The sequence below is a fragment of the Orcinus orca genome, chromosome X (genome assembly GCF_937001465.1).
Source record: "Orcinus orca chromosome X, mOrcOrc1.1, whole genome shotgun sequence".
Classification (NCBI taxonomy): domain Eukaryota; kingdom Metazoa; phylum Chordata; class Mammalia; order Artiodactyla; family Delphinidae; genus Orcinus; species Orcinus orca.
The window spans coordinates 90,356,271-90,378,602 of NC_064580.1; the positions used below are offsets into that span (position 1 = coordinate 90,356,271).

At 40.4% G+C, this 22,332-nt stretch overlaps 1 protein-coding gene, 2 long non-coding RNA genes and 1 pseudogene across 17 annotated transcripts in view; 2 read left to right on the forward strand and 2 right to left on the reverse strand.

Moving 5' to 3' along the window:
* LOC101287598 (nuclear RNA export factor 2-like) overlaps nucleotides 1-22,332 on the reverse strand; it is a 544,209-nt pseudogene that overhangs the window by 477,190 nt on the left and 44,687 nt on the right.
* LOC101286095 (nuclear RNA export factor 3) overlaps nucleotides 1-22,332 on the reverse strand; it is a 383,514-nt gene that overhangs the window by 195,304 nt on the left and 165,878 nt on the right. The window lies entirely within an intron of this gene.
* LOC117199175 (uncharacterized) lies at nucleotides 1,901-15,650 on the forward strand. Its single transcript, XR_004480355.2, has 3 exons — nucleotides 1,901-10,164; nucleotides 10,690-10,766; nucleotides 14,097-15,650. It is a non-coding gene; the product is annotated as an uncharacterized LOC117199175 (long non-coding RNA).
* The window catches only part of LOC117199174 (uncharacterized), a 99,034-nt gene continuing 93,509 nt past the window's right edge, over nucleotides 16,808-22,332 (forward strand). For 5 of the 6 annotated variants that reach the window (XR_007474978.1, XR_007474974.1, XR_007474976.1 and 2 more), the window contains exons 1-4: nucleotides 17,105-17,239; nucleotides 17,717-17,880; nucleotides 20,388-20,449; nucleotides 21,452-21,562. This is a non-coding gene — a long non-coding RNA (uncharacterized LOC117199174). Of the gene's footprint in view, nucleotides 16,924-17,104; nucleotides 17,240-17,716; nucleotides 17,881-20,387; nucleotides 20,450-21,451; nucleotides 21,563-22,332 lie in introns of those variants that run through there. The other variant, XR_007474979.1, reaches the window with a different exon arrangement.

Genomic DNA, 22,332 nt, shown 5'->3' on the forward strand with positions numbered 1-22,332 from the left:
AGCTGGTTTGGTGGTGCTGAACTCTCTCAGCTTTTGCTTGTCTGTAAAGTTTTTAATTTCTCCATCAAATCTGAATTAGATTTTTATTTTTTTGTACAGTTATAATCTTATTGCCATTAAAACAATTCTGAATATATATATGTCATCATATTAATTTGGACTATGCAGAAAAATGGTAATAATAACAATATTCATAACATACTTTTAGTGTGTACCATATTAGAGATGGTGTTCTCAGCTATTTATAGGTACTAATCAATCCATTCCTTAGAAGAAGTCTGTGAGGGCTATACTATCAATGTACCCATTTTATGTAGGAGGAAATTGAGGCACATAGAGATTAAGCAAATTACCTGTAGTTGTATAGCTAGTAAATTTTAAAACCAGGATATACCCAAACTGTTGGGTCCAAAATCATTGCTCTCAGCCTTTCAATAAAACAAGTACCTAATCCATTAAAGCAATGATTGGAACAGCCACCTATTTTCTAAAATATAATTTTAAAATGGCTGTTTTTTAGATATCTTCGTGGTGGCGAATTCCAATACTATTGTATCCTCTTTTATGGTTTTTTTTTTTTTTTTTTTTTTTTTGCAGTACGCGGGCCTCTCACTGCTGTGGCCTCTCCCGCTGCAGAGCACAGGCTCTGGACGCGCAGGCTCAGCGGCCATGGCTCACGGCCGCAGCCGCTCCACGGCATGTGGGATCCTCCCAGACCGGAGCACGAACCCGTGTCCACTGCACCGGCAAGCGGACTCTCAACCACTGCACCACAAGGGAAGCCCCTATTGTTTCCTCTAAACGGAGACGGGTTTCCCCTCACATTGAATAAAATTAGGCATAGTAGAGAAATTCAGGCCATCGATGTTGGGAACCAAAAAGGAAAAAAAGCAAAAGGAAAAAAAAGGAGTCCCTAGGGCTTCCCTGGTGGATCAGTGGTTGAGAGCCCACCTGTCGATGCAGGGGACACGGGTTCGTGCCCCGGTCCGGGAAGATCCTACATGCCGCGGAGCGGCTAGGCCCATGAGCCATGGCCGCTGAGCCTGCGCGTCCAGAGCCTGTGCTCCGCAACAGGAGAGGCCACAACAGTGAGAGGCCTGTGTACTGAAAAAAAAAAAAAAAAAAAAAGGAGTCCCTAAGATTGAGGACTTGAGAGGTAATCATGTTAACTCCAAGGAGTTAAGGAACACCTAGAGACAGCCACCTATTTTCTTAAATATAATTTTAAAATTTTGTTGTTTTGAAACATATTTTAGTAACAGCAAATCCTAATCCCACTGTTTATTCTAAGAGGAATTGTATTTTTTCTCGCATTGAATAAAAATGGGCATAGTAGAGATAATCAGGCAATCGATGTTGGGAAGCAAAAAGGAAAACAATGGGAGTCTCTGACTGGAGAGGTAATCATGTTAAGTCCAACTTGTGAGGAAGATGAAATTAGGGGAGAGCAGAAACTATGAAGAAGTAGAAGCAAGGACACAGAGAAAAGCTTTCCAGGAGAAAATTAAGTCACCTGTCAGCAATGCGTGAAGATAGGCATTTGTTGTACGAATGCATATTTTGTGGGAAAGAATGTGCCAAGTAGACTTTGTCAATCTCTTTGATTCATATACATTTTCAAAACTGAACTGAATAGGTACTGTGGGGTAGATAATATCTCCTAACTTGTTTTTAAAAATAAGGACAGATTTATTTTTCTCTTTTAGCAAAACTTGGATGTCTATTGAAGAAACTTAAAAAGTAAAGGGTCACCTTTGTGACCAGAGCCAGCATTGCAGCTTGAACATCACTGAGCTGGAAGCCTGGGACAGAGAAACAGTGTTAATCTTGATTAATGGTGGAACAAATTTTGGACCTGTTGAGACTGAGGTAAGTTTGGGACATTCAGGAGGAAAGTTCCACTAGAGAATTGAATAAAAGTCTGTAGGGCCAAAGAGTAGTTTGGGCTAGACATGTGGAATTGTACTGAAAACTGCAGAAGTGAATGGGATCAGCCAAGGAGAGCATGGAGACCAAGAAGAGAGAGGACTTGCAATATTCAGGGAAGCAATACAGCTCAGGCTCTAAGAGTCCAGGTGTTGGAACTTGTCACTTCTAATTGGGTCTAAATCTCCACTCGGCCTCTCAGTATTCCAGTAAAATAAAACTACGAGATGGTTATATAAGATTCACGTTGAATATAAGAACAGAGAAAGGGTGGAACCAAGAGAATGTTGAAAGGTATATTATGCAAATTGTATCTGTAAGAATTCTGGTACCACTTTTAAAATATCAAACAAGGTAGAATTCAAGGCAATGGACACTCACTTGTATAGATAAAGAGGGACATTTAATAAAGAGAAAAGATCAATCCACCAGATGGTATCCTAATCCTTTATTTATATGCACCTAAAGGCATAAAGCAAAAAATATAAATCAGAATACCAGGACAAGTAGAAAAATTCATAATTATAGTGAGAAAGAATAATACAAGGGATATTTTTTTGGTAACTAATAGTGTTTTCAAAAATTATCAGTAAGGACCTCAAAGATTTTACAAAATTCTTAACATATTTGACCTTATCACATATATAGAACCCAGCAAATAACAACTGTTGAATAACTGGGGAGCTGCAGGTTGAAACATTTTCAGAGCTTGCACAGGTGGGAAATCATTCAGTTGTCATCAGCCAAATTGCAGAGTCCTCCTGAATACTGGGAGCATTCAGTAGAGTCCTCGGAAGGAAAATATTTTAGTATTAGTAATAAAATAACCCTAGAGTAAAACGTACCGTAAACATGCCTGATAAAATTTAAAGATAAGCCTCAAAAGAGTTAAGATGATCTGCCTACTAGAACAAAATCCTGCACCCTTTAAAGGAAGAAAGCAATCCCGATATTCAACCACATAAAATTCACAATGTCCAGCATTTAGTAAAAACTTTCTAGCAATACAAAAACAGTAGGAAAATATGACCAATAATCAAGAGGGAAAAATAGTCAATATAAACAGCCCAGAAATTATAGCAGCATCTCAGTTGAGGTTAACATCCAAAGACTTTAAAGAGCTATTATAAATGTTCCCAAGGATTTAAAGGAAAATATTAATATAATAAGGAGTTAAATAGAAGACATAAAGGCTACCAAGTGAAGCTTTGAGAGATTTAAAAATACAATTTCTGAATGAAAATTTTATTCATTGAGGTTAATGGTAGACTCGACACTGCAAAATAAAAGGTCATTGAGTTGGCTGGCCTAGCAATAGAAACTAAGAGTTTCCTCAGTGATCTGTGGGACAATACCAAGATGTCTAATATATATATATATATATATATATATATATATATATATATATATATATATAGTTAGGGAACAATAAAAATATTTGAAAAAATAATGGCAGAACATTTCCCAAATTTAAGGAAAACTAAAAACTCAGAGATTCAAGAATCTCAATGAAGCCAAGCAGGATAAAAACAAATAAGGCCACACCAAAGCATATAATGACAAAATATCTGAAAACTAGTAATAAAAAGAAAATCTTAACAGCAGCTGGAGAAGTTGACAAAGAAACAGAAAGAAAAACAAAGGTAAAAGTCACTATGTATGGATTACTTATCAGAAATAGTGTAAGCCAGAATACAAGGGAAAGTCATGTTTGAAGTGCTTAAAAAAAAAAACTGTCATACTAGAATTTGATGTCTATTTAAATATCCTTGAAAATAATGATAAAATACTTCAGTATTCAACAAAGCCTGAGAGAGTTTGTTGCCAGTAGACTAGCAATATAAAAAGTATTTTTAAAAATGTACTTCAGACTAAAGGAAAAGGATGCCAGATGGAACACTGAATCTGGGCAAAGAACTAAAGAACACTAAATATGGTAAATATGTAAGTAAATATAATTTTTCTCAGTTTTAAATATTTTTAAAAGATTATTTTAAAACTAATATAAGATTGGGCTTCCCTGGTGGCGCAGTGGTTGGGAGTCCACCTGCCGATGCAGGGGATACAGGTTCGTGCCCCGGTCCGGGAGGATCCCATGTGCAGCGGAGCGGCTGGGCCCATGAGCCATGGCCACTGAGCCTGCGCGTCCAGAGCCTGTGCTCCACAACAGGAGAGGCCACAGCAGTGAGAGGCCCGCGTACCTCAAAAAACAAACAAACAAACAAACAAACAAAAAACCCCAAAAAACTAATATAAGATAAATACATTATGGAATTTATATGATATACACCAGTAAAATATATGACAAAAATACCACAATAAGGGAGAAGAAAATGGAATATGATTATTGTAGGATTCTTACATTCATATGTGAATTGCTAAATCAGTATTCGAAAGTAGATAGTAAGAAGTTAAAAATACATTATGCAAATTCCACAGAAACTAGTAAAAATAAAGTGTACTAACAAGCCAACAGAGGAGATGACATAAATTACTAAAAATGTTCAAGTAATCCAAATGAAGGCAAGAAAAGAGGAAAAATTTAAAAAGAGACACAATCAAATAGAAAACAAATAGCAAAATATCAAATTTGAACCAAATTTTGTTGAAAATTACATTAAACATAAGTGTTATGAACACTCCAATTAAAAGGCTTGCTTGTCTGACTGGATGAAAAGGCAAGACTCAAATATTTGCTCTACAAGAAATAGACTTTAGGGACTTCCCTGGTGGTCCAGTGGTTAAGACTTTGCCTCCCAGTGCAGGGGTTGCGGGTTCGAGCCCTGGTCGGGGAGCTGAGATCCCACATGCCTCACAGCCAAAAAACCCAAACATAAAACAGAAGCAATATTGTAACAAATTCAATAAAAACATTAAAAAATGGTTCACATCAAAAAAAATCTTAAAAAAAGAAATAGACTTTAAATATAAAGACACAAATAGGCTAAATTCAATGGGTAGAAAAGTATATTAAGAAAAACTCTAATCACAAGAAAGGCTTGTGGTTATGTTAACATTAGACAAAGTATACTTTAGAACAAGCAATATTCAGAAAAACAAAGACATTTTTATAATGATAGAAAGATTAATTCATCAAGAGGTCATAGAAATCCTAAATATGCTGCACCCAATAATATGCTTCAAAATGCTTGAGCAAATCCTAACACTGAAAAGATACATAGACAAATCTGAAATTATAGTTGTAGATTTCAATGCTCCTCTCTCAATAATTGATGGAGCAAGTAGACAAAAAATTAAGGATATAAAATCCTGAACATTAACACATGAAAATCTGCACACAAATATTTGTAGTAGTTTATAATTGCCAAAGTGTGGAAACAACCAAGATGTCCTTCAACAGGTGAATGGATAAACAAACTGTGGTTCATCTATAAATGGAACAGTATTCAACAATAAAACTACATGAGCTATGAAGCCACAAAAAGACATGGAGGAAACTTAAATGTATATTTCTAAGTGACAGAAGACAAACTGAAAAGGCTCCATACTGTATGATTCCAACTATATGACATTCTGGAAAAGGCAAAATTATGGAGACAGTAAAAAGATCCGTGGTTGCCAGGGACCAGGGAGAAGAAAGCAAGGATGCACTGGTGGAGCACAGCGGATTTTTAGGGTACTGAAAGTATCCTGTATGATACTACAATGGTGGATAAATGTCATTATATGTTTGTCAAAACTCATAGAGTGTACAATACAAAGAGTGGACTCATATAAACTCTGGACTTTAGTTAATAATAATGCATCAATATTGGTTGGTTCATCAGCAGATGTTAACTAAACTTATCGTGGTGGACATTTTGCAGTATATACATATAATCATTGTTGTACACCTGAAAGTAATATAATGTTAAATGTCAATTATCTCTCAATAAAAAATAAAATAATAAAATGAAAAAAATAGCGGCTCATCAGTTGTAGCAAATGTACCATTCTAATGCAAGATGCTAATATTAGGGAAACTGTTGGGGGCAGAAGGTGTGTATGGGAACTCTGTACTTTTGATTTACTGTTTGTGTAAACCTAAAACTGCTCTAAAAAAATTAAGCCTATCAATTAAAAAAAAACCTGAACAACACTATTAACTTGACCTAATTGAAATTTGTAGAACAAATTTCAACCAACCAACAACAGCAGAATAAGTATTTTTGAGTAAACATGGAATATTCCAAAACATTCAACCATATTCTTAAGACAGACAAGTTTAAAAAAATTTGAGGATTAAAATCATACAGAGTATGGTCACTGCTGGCAGCTGAATTAAGTTAGTAATGAATAACAGGAATATATCAGAATATCCTCTAATACTTGAATTTTAAACAACATGATTATAAATAATCCATGGATCAATGAAGACCTCACAAAGAGAATTATAAAATACTTTGACCTGAGTAATAAGAACATAATATATCGGGCTTCCCTGGTGGTGCAGTGGTTGAGAGCCCACCTTCCGATGCAGGGGACACGGGTTCGTGCCCCAGTCCGGGAAGATCCCACATGCCACGGAGCGGCTAGGCCCGTGAGCCATGGCCGCTGAGCCTGTGCGTCCGGAGCCTGTGCTCCGCAACGGGAGAGGCCACAGCAGTGAGAGGCCCGCGTACTGCAAAAAAAAAAAAAAAAAAAAAAGAACATAATATATCAAAATATGTGGGGTGTAGATGTGTCCATGCCATGACCAAGTGGTGTTTATTTTAGGGATGCAAGGCTGATTCAACATTCAAAAATCAACCAATGTAATCCACCAAATAAAAAATATATATCATTTCAATTAATGCATATAAAGCATTTGAGGGACTTCCCTGGTGGCGCAGTGGTTAAGAATCCGCCTGCCAATGTAGGGGAAATGGATTCAAGCCCTGGTCCGGAAGATCCCACATGCTGCAGGGCAACTAAGCCCGTGCGCCACAACTACTGAGCCCGTGCTCTAGAGCCCGCAAGCAACAACTACTGAGCCCGCATGCCACAACTACTGAAGCCCGCACGCCTAGAGCCCATGTTCCGCAACAAGAGAAGCCACCACAATGAGAAGCCTGGGCACCGCAACGAAAAGTAGCCCCCCACTCACCACAACTAGAGAAAGCCCGTGCACAGCAACAAAGACCCAACGCAGCCAAAAATAATAAAAATAACAATAATAATAAATAAACTAAAAAAAAGGCATTTGATAAATTCCAAACCCTTTCATGATTAAAAACTCTAAGTTAAGAATAGAGGGAAACTGGGGCTTCCCTGGTGGCACAGTGGTTGAGAGTCCGCCTGCAGATGCAGGGGACGCGGGTTCGTGCCCCGGTCCGGGAAGATCCCACATGCTGCGGAGCGGCTGGGTCTGTGAGCCATGGCCGCTGAGCCTGCGCGTCCGGAGCCTGTGCTCTGCAACGGAAGAGGCCACAAAAGTGAGAGGCCCGCGTACCGCAAAAAAAAAAAGAATAGAGGGAAACTTTCTCCACTTTATACAGAGTATTGACAGTGACCTACAGATAACACTGTACTTAATACTGAAAGACTGAATACTTTCCCCCTAAGACAGGGTGCAAGACAAGAATGTCTGCTCTCTTCACTCTTATTAAACATAGTGTTGGGAGTTCTAGCCATTGCAGGAAGGCAAGAAAATGGAATGAAAAGCATACAAATTAGAAAAGAAGAAATAAAGGAAGAAATAAAACTGTCCCTATTTGCAGATGACATGCATGATTGCCTATATATTGTAGAATATCCCAAGGAACCTACATTTTGTTATCTTTTAAATAACTCCCACATGAACTTGCAAAGAAATGTGTTTCAAAGAAGAATATATTCAAAAAATAAAAGAAGACCATTATTTGCTGATGTGTAAAGGATTCCTCTATTCTATACAAGTGTGTCATCAGGCTACTTATGAAATGTTAAGAGGCTTGGTTGTGTTGACTCTCCACCAGGCTATAGCCTCAAAGGACTTCATGTTAAGCTAGGGGAAATTTGAAGTAGCCAGGAGAAATCATTCCATCTCACCAAGTTGTTCACCCAGGACCACAAAGGACTGTCACACTCTATGCCCACCAGGGAACATCAAAGGGGAGAGTGAGTGTCTGGGGGTCATATGGTGTGGGTTTGAGTCCCAGCCTTGCCACTTATAATTAGCTGGTGCTGCAGACAAACCCCTTCAGCCTCTACTTCCTCTTCGGTAAAACAGGTATAAAAGTGGTACCTACCTCAGAGACCTGTGCTGAGGATTAGATGACGCAAATAGAGCACTTAACACAATCCCTGTCACATAGTATAGGGTATTTACAGTAAAGGCTACTTACAAAACCTGTACAAAATGAGAAACTTCAGGAGATAATAACAAAAATATACAGAGGCATATTTGCTGATCTTTATGTTTTCTGCTCTTATGTCACATGGCGTGGAGATCCCTGGTTCTTTGAGCAAAGCCAGAGCCAGCTATTCAATACCAAAAGGTGATGGTAATGGACTACATGATCTTCTCTTTCAGCCTGTTCTTTGTTCTTTTCTTCTGAGAGTTGCAGACACCAATGGAGTTTGAGAATCTTTCATCTTAGAGAGGCTGAATCTCCTGGAGTTAAGTTGTCCGAAGTTGTTTCCACATTTGAAAAGCCCTGTGGGACATTAATATGATGAGGAGCAGAAGAGAGAGAATCAGCTGCAACATGAAAAAGTGATAGGGAATCATGTCTGACCAACCACCCATTGTGATGGACAGATTTTCACTCAGAGAAGGCCCTCTCTTCACTCTGCCAACAGCAAGGAGTCCATAATTTTAAAGTGTTGGAAGAGGAGCTGTCCCACAGTCACAAACTCTCTGGGTTGTCGTCTCCTCTTTCACTCAGTCTAAGTTCACAGTGATGGGTGATTTGGGCAAGAGGCTTAAAGGGAGGCTGGCCAGAGCAGTTCAGTGTCTGTTGACCTGGCAACGGGGTGGCTCCATTATTACCCGCCTCTTTTTTTTCTCCTCTGAAACTTCCATTATTACCCTAGCATGCAGAGCTGCTTATCAGAGTCTTGGTTGCCAGTTCAGCCTTGGGTGGAGGAGCTACTGCTAGTTTTCCTAGAAACTTTATTCACTGACTAATTTATTTGGTGTTTCCCATTTCGTACTGAAAAAATGACTTGTGATTCTTTTCTGCCAGTATATGGGGTGGGAAAAGAAATGTAGCACTCATCAAAAGTGTCCAGCCACTGTTTGTCACATGTAGTTATCTCCTTCTGGGCTTCACTATAAATCCTTACTCTTGTTTTGGGTGGATTATGCTAGACATGGGGTTCTTTGTCCCCCAGGGCCCTCAAGGAAAGACCTCATCCACCCTCCTCCCCAATTAGTCTCAGGGAGAGGAGGTCATTTCTCAGAAGCCCTTTGCCTGGCTCTCATCAGAGGCAGCTCCCTTCACTTTGCCAGGAGGCCTAAATTAATTCCTTTAAAAGAATCTACCACATGAACAACCTTACTCTGTGACTCTCTCCATGTCTAAAACTGATGGAACTGAATACAACCTCTGAGTTATAATTCTTGCCTAGAAACAGCTTTCTTCCAAAGGAGGATCCTGCCACCTCCCTGCTCTCCTGGAGTGATCCACCGGGATCAGAAAGATGCTCATCAGGAGGCATCCAGCACCCTGGGAATGTGAGGACGGTACAGTCACTGTGTGACTTAGGGCCTTGGTCCCATTCCCTTCCAGCCTCAATGGGCCTGTGAAGACGGAAGCCGAGCCATACATTCAAAGGAAAAAGGAAGAGGGACTCACAATTTTTGAGGACAGATCTGCTGAGAGTCAGGAATCTGGTGGAGCTTTACCCTACTAGTAGTGGAGGGGGCAAGAGAGGGTGAACTACAGATGTGAATATATTTGAGGGGCAGCATGATCTGGAGAGCATGTGGAGAGAAGAAGGAAAATACACACATGTTTCCATTTTGACTGTGAGTCAATGCCGTTTCATGCAGTGGAATAAGTGCCTTGAGGGCTGGGGAAAAAAGGTGTTTGCACCATTTCCATTCAACTGAGTCATGTGCCCCATGAATGGAGTTTGGGGTAAGGGAATGAACTCACCACTGACTCTGTTTCCCGTGTTTCCCATGTTTTCCTGTCCCCTTATTTCCTTGTTTCACATGAGAGAAGAGTGATTTCTTTGAGATCCTGAAGGGTGAGATCAAAGCCACTTGTCTGCCAGACAGGACACTGGACACTGGATCAAGAGAGACAGGAGACCTCCCTGTTCATGTCTGTAAGTCACTTCACTCCTCTTAGTCTCACTTGGAAAATACATATTTGTGTTATGTGTGAGCTTCATTGCTTTGGGGTAGAGTGATGGCACTGCAAACAAACAGGTGGAAACTGAGAGCTTGATGGATGAACCAATGGCCATGGCATGGGCTTCAGTACCTGTGTTTCCTGATGTACCATTCTGGTTGTCAGGCACCTCCCATCTTTCTGTCCCCACTGTCAGGGCACCCCAGGTTCCTGGCTTCTGTCTACATTACTCTAATGTCACAAAGGGCTGGGCTGGAGCAAAGGGGTAAGAAAGGGGGTAAAGAGAGAGCCCCTGGAAAACCTGCTGTTTTCTGCTCTCCTCCCCTGGAGAAGCTGGGGAAAAGGAAGAAAGTCATCATCCTGTTTGTTCTCATTCCATGTGCTGTCATGTTCCCTTACTTCTGGCTGCAGATAACTTCAAGAAAATACTTTTCCATTGAACCTTTGAAAGGTAGGGTGCTGCATAGCATCAAAAACTATTTCTGTGTATTTTGTACAGGACCCTACAGTACCATCCAGGAGATCTCCCTGGGTCCCGGGGGCAGACCTCACCTCAAAACTCTGGGATGACCTTGGGTAAGTCACTGCCCAAAGAGGAGGTGGTCTCACCTGTCAAAGAGGATCACACCAGCCTCTTCTCCCAGCCAGCTAGGTCTGGGCCAGAGAATAAAGTTATTTCTATTCAGAAAAATACTTTGAGTTTCTAGAAGGGAGATATTTTTCCATGTAAGTTCAAGGAATTATTTTAAGAGTCATGCTGCAGGCTCAGAAGAATTCTACATTCAGTCACTATATCTAAGTTCAATTCAGTTAAAAAGTCACTGAGTTCCAGACCCTGGGCAAGGCTTTAGAGATATCTGTTGATGCATGGTAGGATACCTTTGTGGTTAATATCAATGGGCTTTAATACCATACAGTCCTGGGAAGGGCGCTTCCTCTGTCTCCTACTAACCGTGTGACCTAGACAAGTTCCTTAACCTCTCCATGCCTTGAATTTCTGATCCATAAATGGTGATAAAACCTTAAAGGCTGTTGTGAAGATCAAATATGTTAATGTCATTAAAGTAGTTAGCATGGCGTCTGTCACAGAAATATAGGCTACACTGGACCTTCAGTCTCTTGTTCCACCATCTTAATGTTGTGTTCTGGCTCTGGATTTACCTGGTGGTAGTGTAACTCACTTAGACATGTTCTTCCATCTCAAATACATTACTTTTACAAAGGGAAACAAAAGCTAAGCAATAAATGTTGGGTTGAAAATGCAGATTTTGATAAAGTTTATAAGAATGATCCTACTTCAGTTTGTAGAACTGGTATAAGGATATAAAAAGGCTTGACGACTCTCAATTTTATAAGCCATTTGCATTTATTTAACAAATATTTATGGGGCATCTACTACATGCCAGGCCCCATTCAGCCTATAAATCTTGTCTTCATCTCAGGACTTTTTTCTAGTCTCCAGACCCATGTATCCAATTACCTGTCAGAAATGTGTATCTAGAGTAGTAGTTCTCAAATGGTGGTGATTTTGTTCCCCAGCTCCAGGAGACATGTGGAAATGTCTGAAAACATTTTTGGTAGTCACAACTGGGGGTGCTACTGAAATCTTGTGGGTAGAAGCTAAACATCCCACAATACATAGAACAGCCTTCACAACAAAGAGTTCTCTGACCCAAAGTGTCAACAGTGCTGAGGTTGAGAAAACCTGCTCTAGAGCAAGGTAAACGTTACTACCCACCCTATGTGCACAGATTCAGCGTAGAACCCAACTTTGGAATCCAACAACCCTGGATTAGAATAACTATGCTGCCTCTTATCAGGTGTGTCCTTGGAAAATGTATTTAACCTCTCTGAGCCTCGGTAGAGTGTGCCTTGGAGGAGGAATGAGTTGTAACGGGAATACTGATACTTAACTTACAGAACAATTGTAAGAAGTTATAAAAACAGTATGTAGAGTTCTTAACACACTGTCTGGCCAGTAGTAGGCCCTTGAAGTGTTAGTTTCCTTCCTACCCCACTTCCTCACTTCTGCTTCCAAGATTACTTTAACCTAAACTACATAGCCCTAAACAGCATAACTATGTCCTAAAGAGCTTCTGGAACTATGACAACAAGAAGGAATATAACTCACACAGACCCACCTAGTGTTTAAGAGTTGGTGCCACTTTTGTGTTGTAAAGTTGTCTAATGGAGGTGGGCTAGGGGAAAAATTGTCACCCCATTTCCATGGAATCAGTGTACCTTTACTGAGCTCTTATGAGGCCCTCTTGGAGAGTTAACATCAGGAATGCCCACTAACTGGGTATGTGAGTTCATCTTGTGGCTCAGTAAACATAAACACCCAGAGAAGCACAAGCATGATGATGGGTGTTCTGGAGAAAGCAATGGAGCAAAAGGAAGGAAATGTTGGTCCCTAACTATTTTCTGTATGACCCTGGCTAAGATGCGTAACTTCTCCTGGCTTTTGACTCAGTTTTAGGGCATAAGATTTGAATTGATCTTCTATCAGGCCAAATTTGGGTATAAGCCATTTAGCTTCTCTCTTCACAAGCATTCCTGTCATCATTTAAATTCTCATATCCTAGTGTTACTGAAAGATTAGATGAGTGAAACTACTTTACAAGAAATCTGGGACATTCTGAGGCAGAGGGAAAAAAGAGTACTGATGGAACCTCTCAATGGTTCTTAACACTTCCACTCAAGGGGCATATTTGATTTCCTCTTATATTTGGCCACATCTAGTCACATGCCCAAGCCTGATGTCAGTGGGGTGGGATCAGTGAGCCTGGGAGTGATCTCAGGGACCAGCCAATCTGTGTGACCCCACCGTTAGGCATCTTGGTCCAAGGAGCAGTATTTAATCATCTATGATCTTCCTCAACAAGAGAAGTTGTTGAGTGTGTACCCATGAGGGCACAATACTGGGGAAGTGTAAAACTATCATCTTCTAAATGGGAAGCTCCTGGTCATACTGTGGGGAGGGAAAGAGATGGGACCTCACCCCATCCTGCCATTTATCTGAAAAGGTGACATAGGCTCTGTCAGCCTGAGCTTGGTTATCTGTGACTTATCATGATACCTTTCTCACAGTGCTGTCCTGGGCTGTAAGTGAGAAAACCTGTAAAGTACATATGGGACATAGTAAGACTTCAACCAGATTATGGTATCACATATCAGTTCTGGCCCACCGGGCTCCTCCCTCCCAGAGAGGAGGTGAAATTATCCTAATCCAAAGAGCACTACTGCCATAAAGAGCATTTGGAAAGGTAGTAGCAAGAGCTGAAATATATCATAATGTATTAGCTTTAGTGCCAGTTATGAATTATGGGATGAGTTACTTGTGGAAGTTGGGGAAAGAGAAGAAAATCACCATTCTGTCTCCTGTTAAAGTGTATGCTTTCCTGTCCCCTTAGTTTATCATCTAGTTTGACACTAAAGGAAGAGAAGTTTCCCAATGATTCTGAGGTAGAAGAGATAGTACAGAGCAAAATAATGTGGATGCTGGAGAGGAAACTGGAGTCAGGAGACCAGACATATCCCTGACTATAGAACCTCGTTTGAGGCACTCCCTTTGTTCTGGCCTCAGCCCTAACAATATGATGTTCTATACCAGTAGCCTGAGCTTTGGGTCAGAAAACTCAGTTTAAAGCTGGATATCACTGATTAAAGTTTGCACATTTTTTGGTCTGAAGCTCCATGTGGTAGGCAGGATTCTAAGATGATCTCCAATGATTCTCAGACTTGTATAATCCCCTCACCTTTGAGTGTGGGTGGAACCAATGAATATGAAGAGATATCAATTCCATGATTATGGTATGTTATATTGCAAAATGGAGACTATATGGGTGGGCCTGACCTAATCAGACAAGCCATTTAAAGCAGATAATTTTCTCTGGCTGTTTACAGGAGGAGAAGTCAGAGATTCAAAGTACAAGAAAGATTAAATGTGCTGTTGCAAACAAAAAATTTTGCAATTTGTATGGAAACACAAAAGACCCCGAATAGCCAAAGCAATCTTGAGAACAAAAGAAGGGACTGGAGGAATCAGGCTCCCTGACTTCAGACAATTCTACAAAGCTACAGTAATCAAGACAGTATGGTACTGGCACAAAAACGGAAAGATAGATCAATGGAACAGGATAGAAAGCCCAGAGATAAACCCATGCACATATGGACACCTTATCTTTGATAAAGGTGGCAGTAATGTACAGTGGAGAAAGGACAGCCTCTTCAATAAGTGGTGCTGGGAAAACTGGACAGGTACATGTAAAGTATGAGATTAGATCACTCCCTAACACCATACACAAAAATAAGCTCAAAATGGATTAAAGACCTAAATGTAAGGCCAGAAACTATCAAACTCTTAGAGGAAAACATAGGGAGAACACTCTATGACATAAATCACAGCAAGATCCTTTCTGACCCACCTCCTAGAGTAATGGAAATAAAAACAAAAATAAACAAATGGGACCTAATGAAACTTCAAAGCTTTTGCACAGCAAAGGAAACCATAAACAAGACCAAAAGACAACCCTCAGAATGGGAGAAAATATTTGCAAATGAAGCAACCGACAAAGGATTAATCTCCAAAATTTACAAGCAGCTCATGCAGCTCAATAACAAAAAAACAAACAACCCAATCCAAAAATGGGCAGAAGACCTAAATAGACATTTCTCCAAAGAAGATATACAGACTGCCAACAAACACATGAAAGAATGTCAACATCATTAATCATTAGAGAAATGCAAATCAAAACTACAATGAGATATCATCTCACACCAGTCAGAATGGCCATCATCAAAAAATCTAGAAACAATAAATGCTGGAGAGGGTGTGGAGAAAAGGGAACACTCTTGCACTGCTGGTGGGAATGTGAATTGGTTCAGCCACTATGGAGAACAGTATGGAGGTTCCTTAAAAAACTACAAATAGAACTACCATATGACCCAGCAATCCCACTACTGGGCATATACCCTGAGAAAACCGAAATTCAAAAAGAGTCATGTACCAAAATGTTCATTGCAGCTCTATTTACAATAGCCCGGAGATGGAAACAACCTAAGTGCCCATCATCGGATGAATGGATAAAGAAGATGTGGCACATATATACAATGGAATATTACTCAGCCATAAAAAGAAACGAAATTGAGCTATTTGTAATGAGGTGGATAGACCTAGAGTCTGTCATACAGAGTGAAGTAAGTCAGAAAGAAAAAGACAAATACCGTATGCTAACACATATATATGGAATTTAAGAAAAAAAATGTCATGAAGAACCTAGGGGTAAGGCAGGAATAAAGACGCAGACCTCCTAGAGAACGGACTTGAGGTTATGGGGGGGGGGGAAGGGTGAGCTGTGACAGGGCGAGAGAGAGTCATGGACATATACACACTAACAAACGTAGTAAGGTAGATAGCTAGTGGGAAGCAGCCGCATGGCACAGGGATATTGGCTTGGTGCTTTGTAACAGCCTGGAGGGGTGGGATAGGGAGGGTAGGAGGGAGGGAGACACAAGAGGGAAGAGATATGGGAACATATGTATATGTATAACTGATTCACTTTGTTATAAAGCAGAAACTAAAACACCATTGCAAAGCAATTGTACCCCAATAAAGATGTTAAAAAAAAATAAAATAAATAAATAAATGTGCTGTTGCTGGCTCAAAGACAGAGGGGTCCACATGACAAGGAATTAGAGTTGCCTCTAGGAACTGAGAGCACCCTGAGCTGACAGCCACCAGACAGCCAACAGATAATGCACTGTAGTCCTTGACCTTTGTGACAGTTCCAGTGTAGTACTGCTGGGTGGATAAGTCTATCTGATTCTAGGTTCATTAATAGGAAATGTGCCTGTAGATCTAAGCCACTTTCTCAATATCACTTTTATAAGGAGTAAAGTTGATATATTGTTCTTATTCTTTTTTCATATTTCTTAATTGGTTTAGAGCTCAGATGTGGAGCAGTGATGTATTAGGGGTGGGGAAGCCTTTAGCAGCCCAAGAATTTTGGAGCAAGACCATAGGAATAATTGGGAGCCAGCAAGACACAGAAAGGGGAGAGAACTGTGGGCCAATTGTAAGACCCACCTATGAGGGCAGAGCAGAACATGTGCTCCATAAGGGCAACTCACCACCAAGAGTTTTGAAGGGAGCGGGCCTGAGCTGTGCAATTAGTTTCTCCTTCCAGTGTCACTAATCAGGTAAGTCGTTCCTGTGATAGAGAAGAAATGAGTGTATGGAGAGTCTAGAAGTGTTTTGGTCATGGATGCCCCTTCATATAGAAGAAGTTAACAGGAATGGAGGATTAGAATTCCCCAGGACAAACCAATGTATGGTCCAACTGACTAAGTTTCTGCCTACTAAATAACTATAATATTCTAGGCCTGCTTTCTTTAAATAATTCTCAAATTGCCTAAATGGCATTTATTTTGTGTGTTCCTCGATCATTCAGTCACATGATTACAGTCTCTTAGTTTTCTGCCACAGATGGCTAACTGCTTAGCATGGCCTGTGATTTTACACGTTCACCCTCTGAGGGCTAGTTCACCTTCAAAAACCCTAGGACACCTCCCTGAGTTTTGTTATACTGATACTTCCTTCCTGTCTCATTTTAACACAAAATTCCTGACGACAGGCACATGCCTTGTTACAACAACGTGGGCAGAATTTCGCCAACCGCCCGGGTCCCAGTCTAGTGCCTCTATTTCTCCGGTGGCAGCCTGAAGAGCAAAGGTACTCTGCTTTCGGCGAAATCCAGGGTGTGGATGGATGGCTGTGAAGAGGCATTTCCGATGTGGAGAAACAAGCCTGCGCCTCGCGGTTGCCATAGAAACCTGACGTCAATATGGCGACCGTGACGATTTTTTAATACAGACGGACGCTGCTTGATGAGAGAAGCAGGTTCCGCCTTCAGGTTTTTGGGACTCAGCTGAGAGTGTGGGTCCGTGAGGTGCGGGCTGGGCCGCCCTGGGGTGTGGGGAGATAAAGGGATCCACATCCAAGTCACCTCTTTCCCGCTTTGGGGCTTGGTGCCTCCGCTGTCTCGTAGGTAAAGCCATTGGGGTCCCGCCCAGCCCCAGTGGGTGCGGTGTCCTGCTCCAGGGGTGTCCTGGAGCCACTTTCCTTCTAAAGGCAGGGGCGCGGGAGGTGAAACAGGTAACGACTCTCTGAGCCTCAGCTTTCCCCTCTGTAAAATGGGGATAAGAATGCTTTCCCCACAGGATCGCTGTGAACGTTTAGCGATAACACGTGAATAAGACGATGGTCCTGTGGTTATTGCAGGAGCATGAATGTCTGTATGAATTCAGGCCACTTCTTATTCCTTTTCCGCTTTGTTCTTAGGGGACCTATGAGGAAAGGAGAAGAAAAAGGCCCTGGTGGGAAGCTCATTGTACCTTCTGGTGGTTAGGATCACTACCCAGTTGTTTCACTGTCATTGTCACTAACCCAGTGCTTAGCACGGTGCAGGGCACACAGTTACACCAGTAAAGCATGGTAATTGCTGTATCTGTCTCTCCCTGTGCAGCTCCTCATGCCGATGGCCTTGCTCATATCAGGTGTCTGAAGGGGGCAGGTTCTGAGGATCTGTGTCCTGATGGCTTCTGAAGCTTCTACTCCAGATTCAAAGGCAACAGTCTTCAGGAGAACCCAACAGTTCACATCTTTATTTGGTTATGCCGCCTGGCTCAAGTGACAGATCTGATAAAAGCATGCTGTGGAATAGCTCCTGTGAGGTTCACATACTAGCCTAAAAGTAGAGAAGCTACTTTGATCTTATCATGGAAGAAAAGTTTTAGCAGGTGGAACTCCATTCTATCAGCAGCTGCATGCTTTGTAATAGCCCTTGAGGTCCATTAGAAATGTCTTCTTTTGTCTGAAAGCAATTATTTGTCCAGTCTGAGGGAGGAACTTGATCTTTAACATGCATTTGGAATAAATATACCTAAATTGTTCTCACTGGGTAAATATTATTCAGTGATTCCCATGTTTCTATCAGGTGGTTGTTGAAATATGCATTTGGTTAGAAAGTCTTCCTAGCGATTTGAGATTGTAATATAGTTTCTTCCCTGGAAGCCATGTTTTTATCCATTCTATAATGAAAAGTTTTAAGAAGGCAGAAAATTTCCAAATGTAAGTTTAAAATATGTTTAAGAATTTATATTTTTAAATAATTACTTTAGAGTGTCTTATTAATCTGCTAAAATAACCAAATACTCTTAAATATAGTTACGTTTACTTTCCCAGTACATAACAGTTTCAGCTCTTTATTACCTGGCCTCCCTCCCCTCCCTCTGCAGTGTACCGAGGTAACCACTGAACTTCTCTCACTATAGATTAGTTTTCATATCCTGGAATTTTATTCAGATGGAATCATAAAGGTTTTTTTTAGTTCATTGGTTTTGGTTTGGCTTCTTTCATTCAGCCTATTTATTTCAGATTTATCCCTTTTGTTGCATGTATCAATAGTTCATTCTTTTTTATTGATGACTAGTATCCCAGTATACAGATATACTGCAATTTGTTTGAAATTTGTTGTTGTTTTTTAATTATACCTCCAGTGAATATTTGTGTATTAGTTTTTGCATGGACATATGCTTTCTTTCCCTCAGGTAAATACTTAAGAGTGCAGTGTCTGGATCATATGGTAGATGTAAGATGAACATTGTTAAGAAACTGCCAAACTGGTTGCACCATTTTTCATTCCCTCCAGGAGTGTGTGAGAGTTCCATCCTCCACAACCTTGCCAATGCTTGGGATGATCAGTCTTTTAAATTTTAGCCACTCTCATGTGGATGTAGTGGTATCAGATTGTAGTTTTAATTTGCAATTCCCTAATGATGTTGTTGAACATATTTTCATGTGCTTATTTGCTAATTCTATATCTTCTTTGGTGAAATTTCTATTCAAAAATTTCCCCCATTTATTTATTATAGTGTCTTTGTTTTCCTAAATGACTTTTGATAGATTTTCTATATTCTGGATATAGGTCCTTTGTCAGATATGTAATTTGCACATATTTTCTCCCACTCAGTGCCTTGACTTTTCATTCTCACACCAGTATCTTAGGAAGGGCAGTTTTTAACTTAGAAGTCCAGTGTATGTATTAGTTCACTTATGGATTATAGTTTCGGTGTCTCATTTATGAAATCTTCACCTAACCCAGGGTCACAAGGATTTTTTTCCTATATTTCGTCTAGAAGGTTGATAGCTTTAGAGTATATTTGGGTCTATGATCCATTTTGAGTGGACTTTTGTGTATAATGTGATATGTGCGTCACAGTTTATATTTGTGTATATAATATCCACTTGTCCCAGCACCGTTTGTTGATAAGACTTATCATTTCTCCACTGAATTGCCTTTGCCTCTTTTTCAAAAATCAGTTTTCCATGTATGTTTGCATCTATTCTTGGACTCTTTATTATTTTCCTTCAATCTGCTTATCTACCTTGATTCCAATACCACACTGCCTTGATTGCCGTAGGTTTATAGTAAGTCTTCAAATCTGGGAGTGTTCATCCTTCAACCTTATTCTTTTTCAAAGTTGTTTTTCATAGTTCATGGCCTCTGCATTTCCACATGAACTTCAGAATTGGCCCATAAATTTCTTTTAAAAAATATTTTCTAAGATTTTTATTGGGATTGCACTGAGTATATAGATCAGTTTGGGGAGAAGTGCCATCTTAACAATACTGAATCTTCTGACCCTTAAAGACAGTTGTCTCTCCATTTATTTAAGTCTTCTTTAATTTTTCTGAGCAATGGTTTGTAGTGTTCAGTACAGGCCTTGCACATTTGTGGACAGATTATCCATAAGTATTTCAGACTTTTTGATGCTATTGTAAAGAGCATTATTTTGTAAATACAGTTTTCAATTACTATATTTTCACTGAACTGTCAGCAGCCAAATGCTTAACAATAGCCATTGCAGGAACTTTTTGGTTGAAAGCACAGGCTACCCTAGGGTGGAAAAGCTACTTAATGCATAACATGCTTTTGACTGTGTTTCTATATCAGCTTTTAGACGTTATTGGCAATGTGCTGAAGCTAGGCAGGAAAATGTCATGGAGATAATTCTACATGACATCTCCAGAAAAATTAGCCACTGAAAGAAAATAGTTACGGTAGCTTTTAACTTCATGTGTGTGGTTAGAATTGAACCAATTTAATTGTGGGGTTCTTCTTTTCTGTCCCCGAGCAAGTCTTCCTCAATGAATTCCTGGGTTATCAGGTGGTGAAACAGACAGAAGGAGAGAGCATGTATGTATATGAGCATGTACGTTTGTATGTATATTGGGGAAGCTGCCAGGAATCTTTATTATAAGGAATACTTGAGATTAATCCTGTGGTCATGTCAGTCCTGTTAACTTCCTAGCACATAATTGGAACCAAATCACAGTGGTTGTTGTTCGTTTTTTTTCCAGCTTCACTTGGCCAGCATGGTTACCATGGTGACTCAGTGACTGCTGTGGGATTTGGCACAGCTTGAACATCATTTTATAATTCTAACCTGAATTATTTATTACTATGATAGTTGTCAAGTGTTGCTTTTCTGATTTGCTCATTCCTTTCCGTTTGTTCATTGAAATTTGACTGGAGGTAGAGCTTTCTCTTCTCTCTGTTTTAATATTTATATCAGTATGACTCATAGATTCCTATTTTGCTCAGAGGGCTACCATCTGATGCTATATTTATTTTGATGCTCAAAATGTCCCAGAATTGGCCAATAGAGGTCGCTTTAAGTTGGCTTCTGTGTCTATTTGACACCTCCTTAGAATTCTTTGAACATGTACTTTGTTCTCTAAACCTGAGTATCTCCTAATGTGTAGAAAGAAAATTATGATCCCCACCTCAGAACATCCCTTTGAAGAGAAAAAGTCTGATAATTACAGCCTTCAGTGTGTGGCACCTATTAGGCCCTCAGCAATGTTAGTTCCCCATTCCAACTTTGCTTACTTCATTCTGTCAATATGATGCCTCTGGCATTACCATAGTAGCATGACCTCCAGGGAGAGTACTTGGACATGTAACATAAGCAGGGATAAGCGCACATGTCCATGACCTGTGAGCCTCAGTGTCACTGCTGTGTGTGCAGAGGGGGCTGTGTGATGGAGCTGGGGAAGAGGAAGAGCATCACTGCACAGCTTCCAGTGAACTGAGAGGGAGCAGGCAGAACATCCTCACCTCTTCCCCTGTGTTTCATGTACTTTCCCTTCATCTCTCTTTCCTCTCTATTTCATGTGCTGTCTTATCTCCTTACAGTGGAACATCAGAGAAGGGTGTGGACTTCGAGTCCCAGGAGCAGGATCCAATAGAGAAGAACCAAGTGTGATGTCGAGTCTACTAGACAGGTTCCTGGAACAAGAGTGTAAGGTAAGTCACCACCCTTCCCTCCATTGTCTTCTATACATCAGGATAACAGTACTCAATGTTTCTGACCACCCAGGAGTATTGTGGGCTTTAGGTATGAGCCCATGTGGGAAAGCAATCTGTGCTCATAGGTGGGAGGGAAGGACCAGTGCACTGTCAAGTAATAACATTAACAGATACACCCCAGATATCATAGAACTCTGCATGGTAGGCATTAAATTAATGCTACACAAATGTTAGCTGTTTGGGTCAGGATTTCTCCAAGTGGGATCCTCAAAGCACTTCATTAAACTCACTTGGGGTCTTGTTAAAAATACCAGATTCCTGGGTCCACCCCAGGTCTGCTGAATCAAAACCAGGGAGGTAGAATGCGAGGTGTCTACATTTTGAGTAACATCTCTGGTGTTTCTGGTATTCATCCCATTTTAAACAGCTCTGCTGCAGATTTGCAACAAACACTTCTTAAAATTTTGAATCCTTTAATGTCTAATTTCCTTGTCAACTTCTCCTGTACCTCAGTCTTAAATATTTGTCTCTGCTCCTATATGTCAAATAGGTAACAGTTCCTTCATGTAAGTAATATTTATTCAGAGATTTATATGTGAAGCACTGAACTAGGCACCGGGGACACAGCACATAGAACAAGACAGGCAAGGTCCCTAGTGACATGCTCTGATTCACGTGCTCTCAAGGCAACTCTGGCTCCTGTGTGGGGAATGGACTGGACAGGGACAGGATAGCTATGGGGATAACCGTTAGGAGAATTTGCAGGG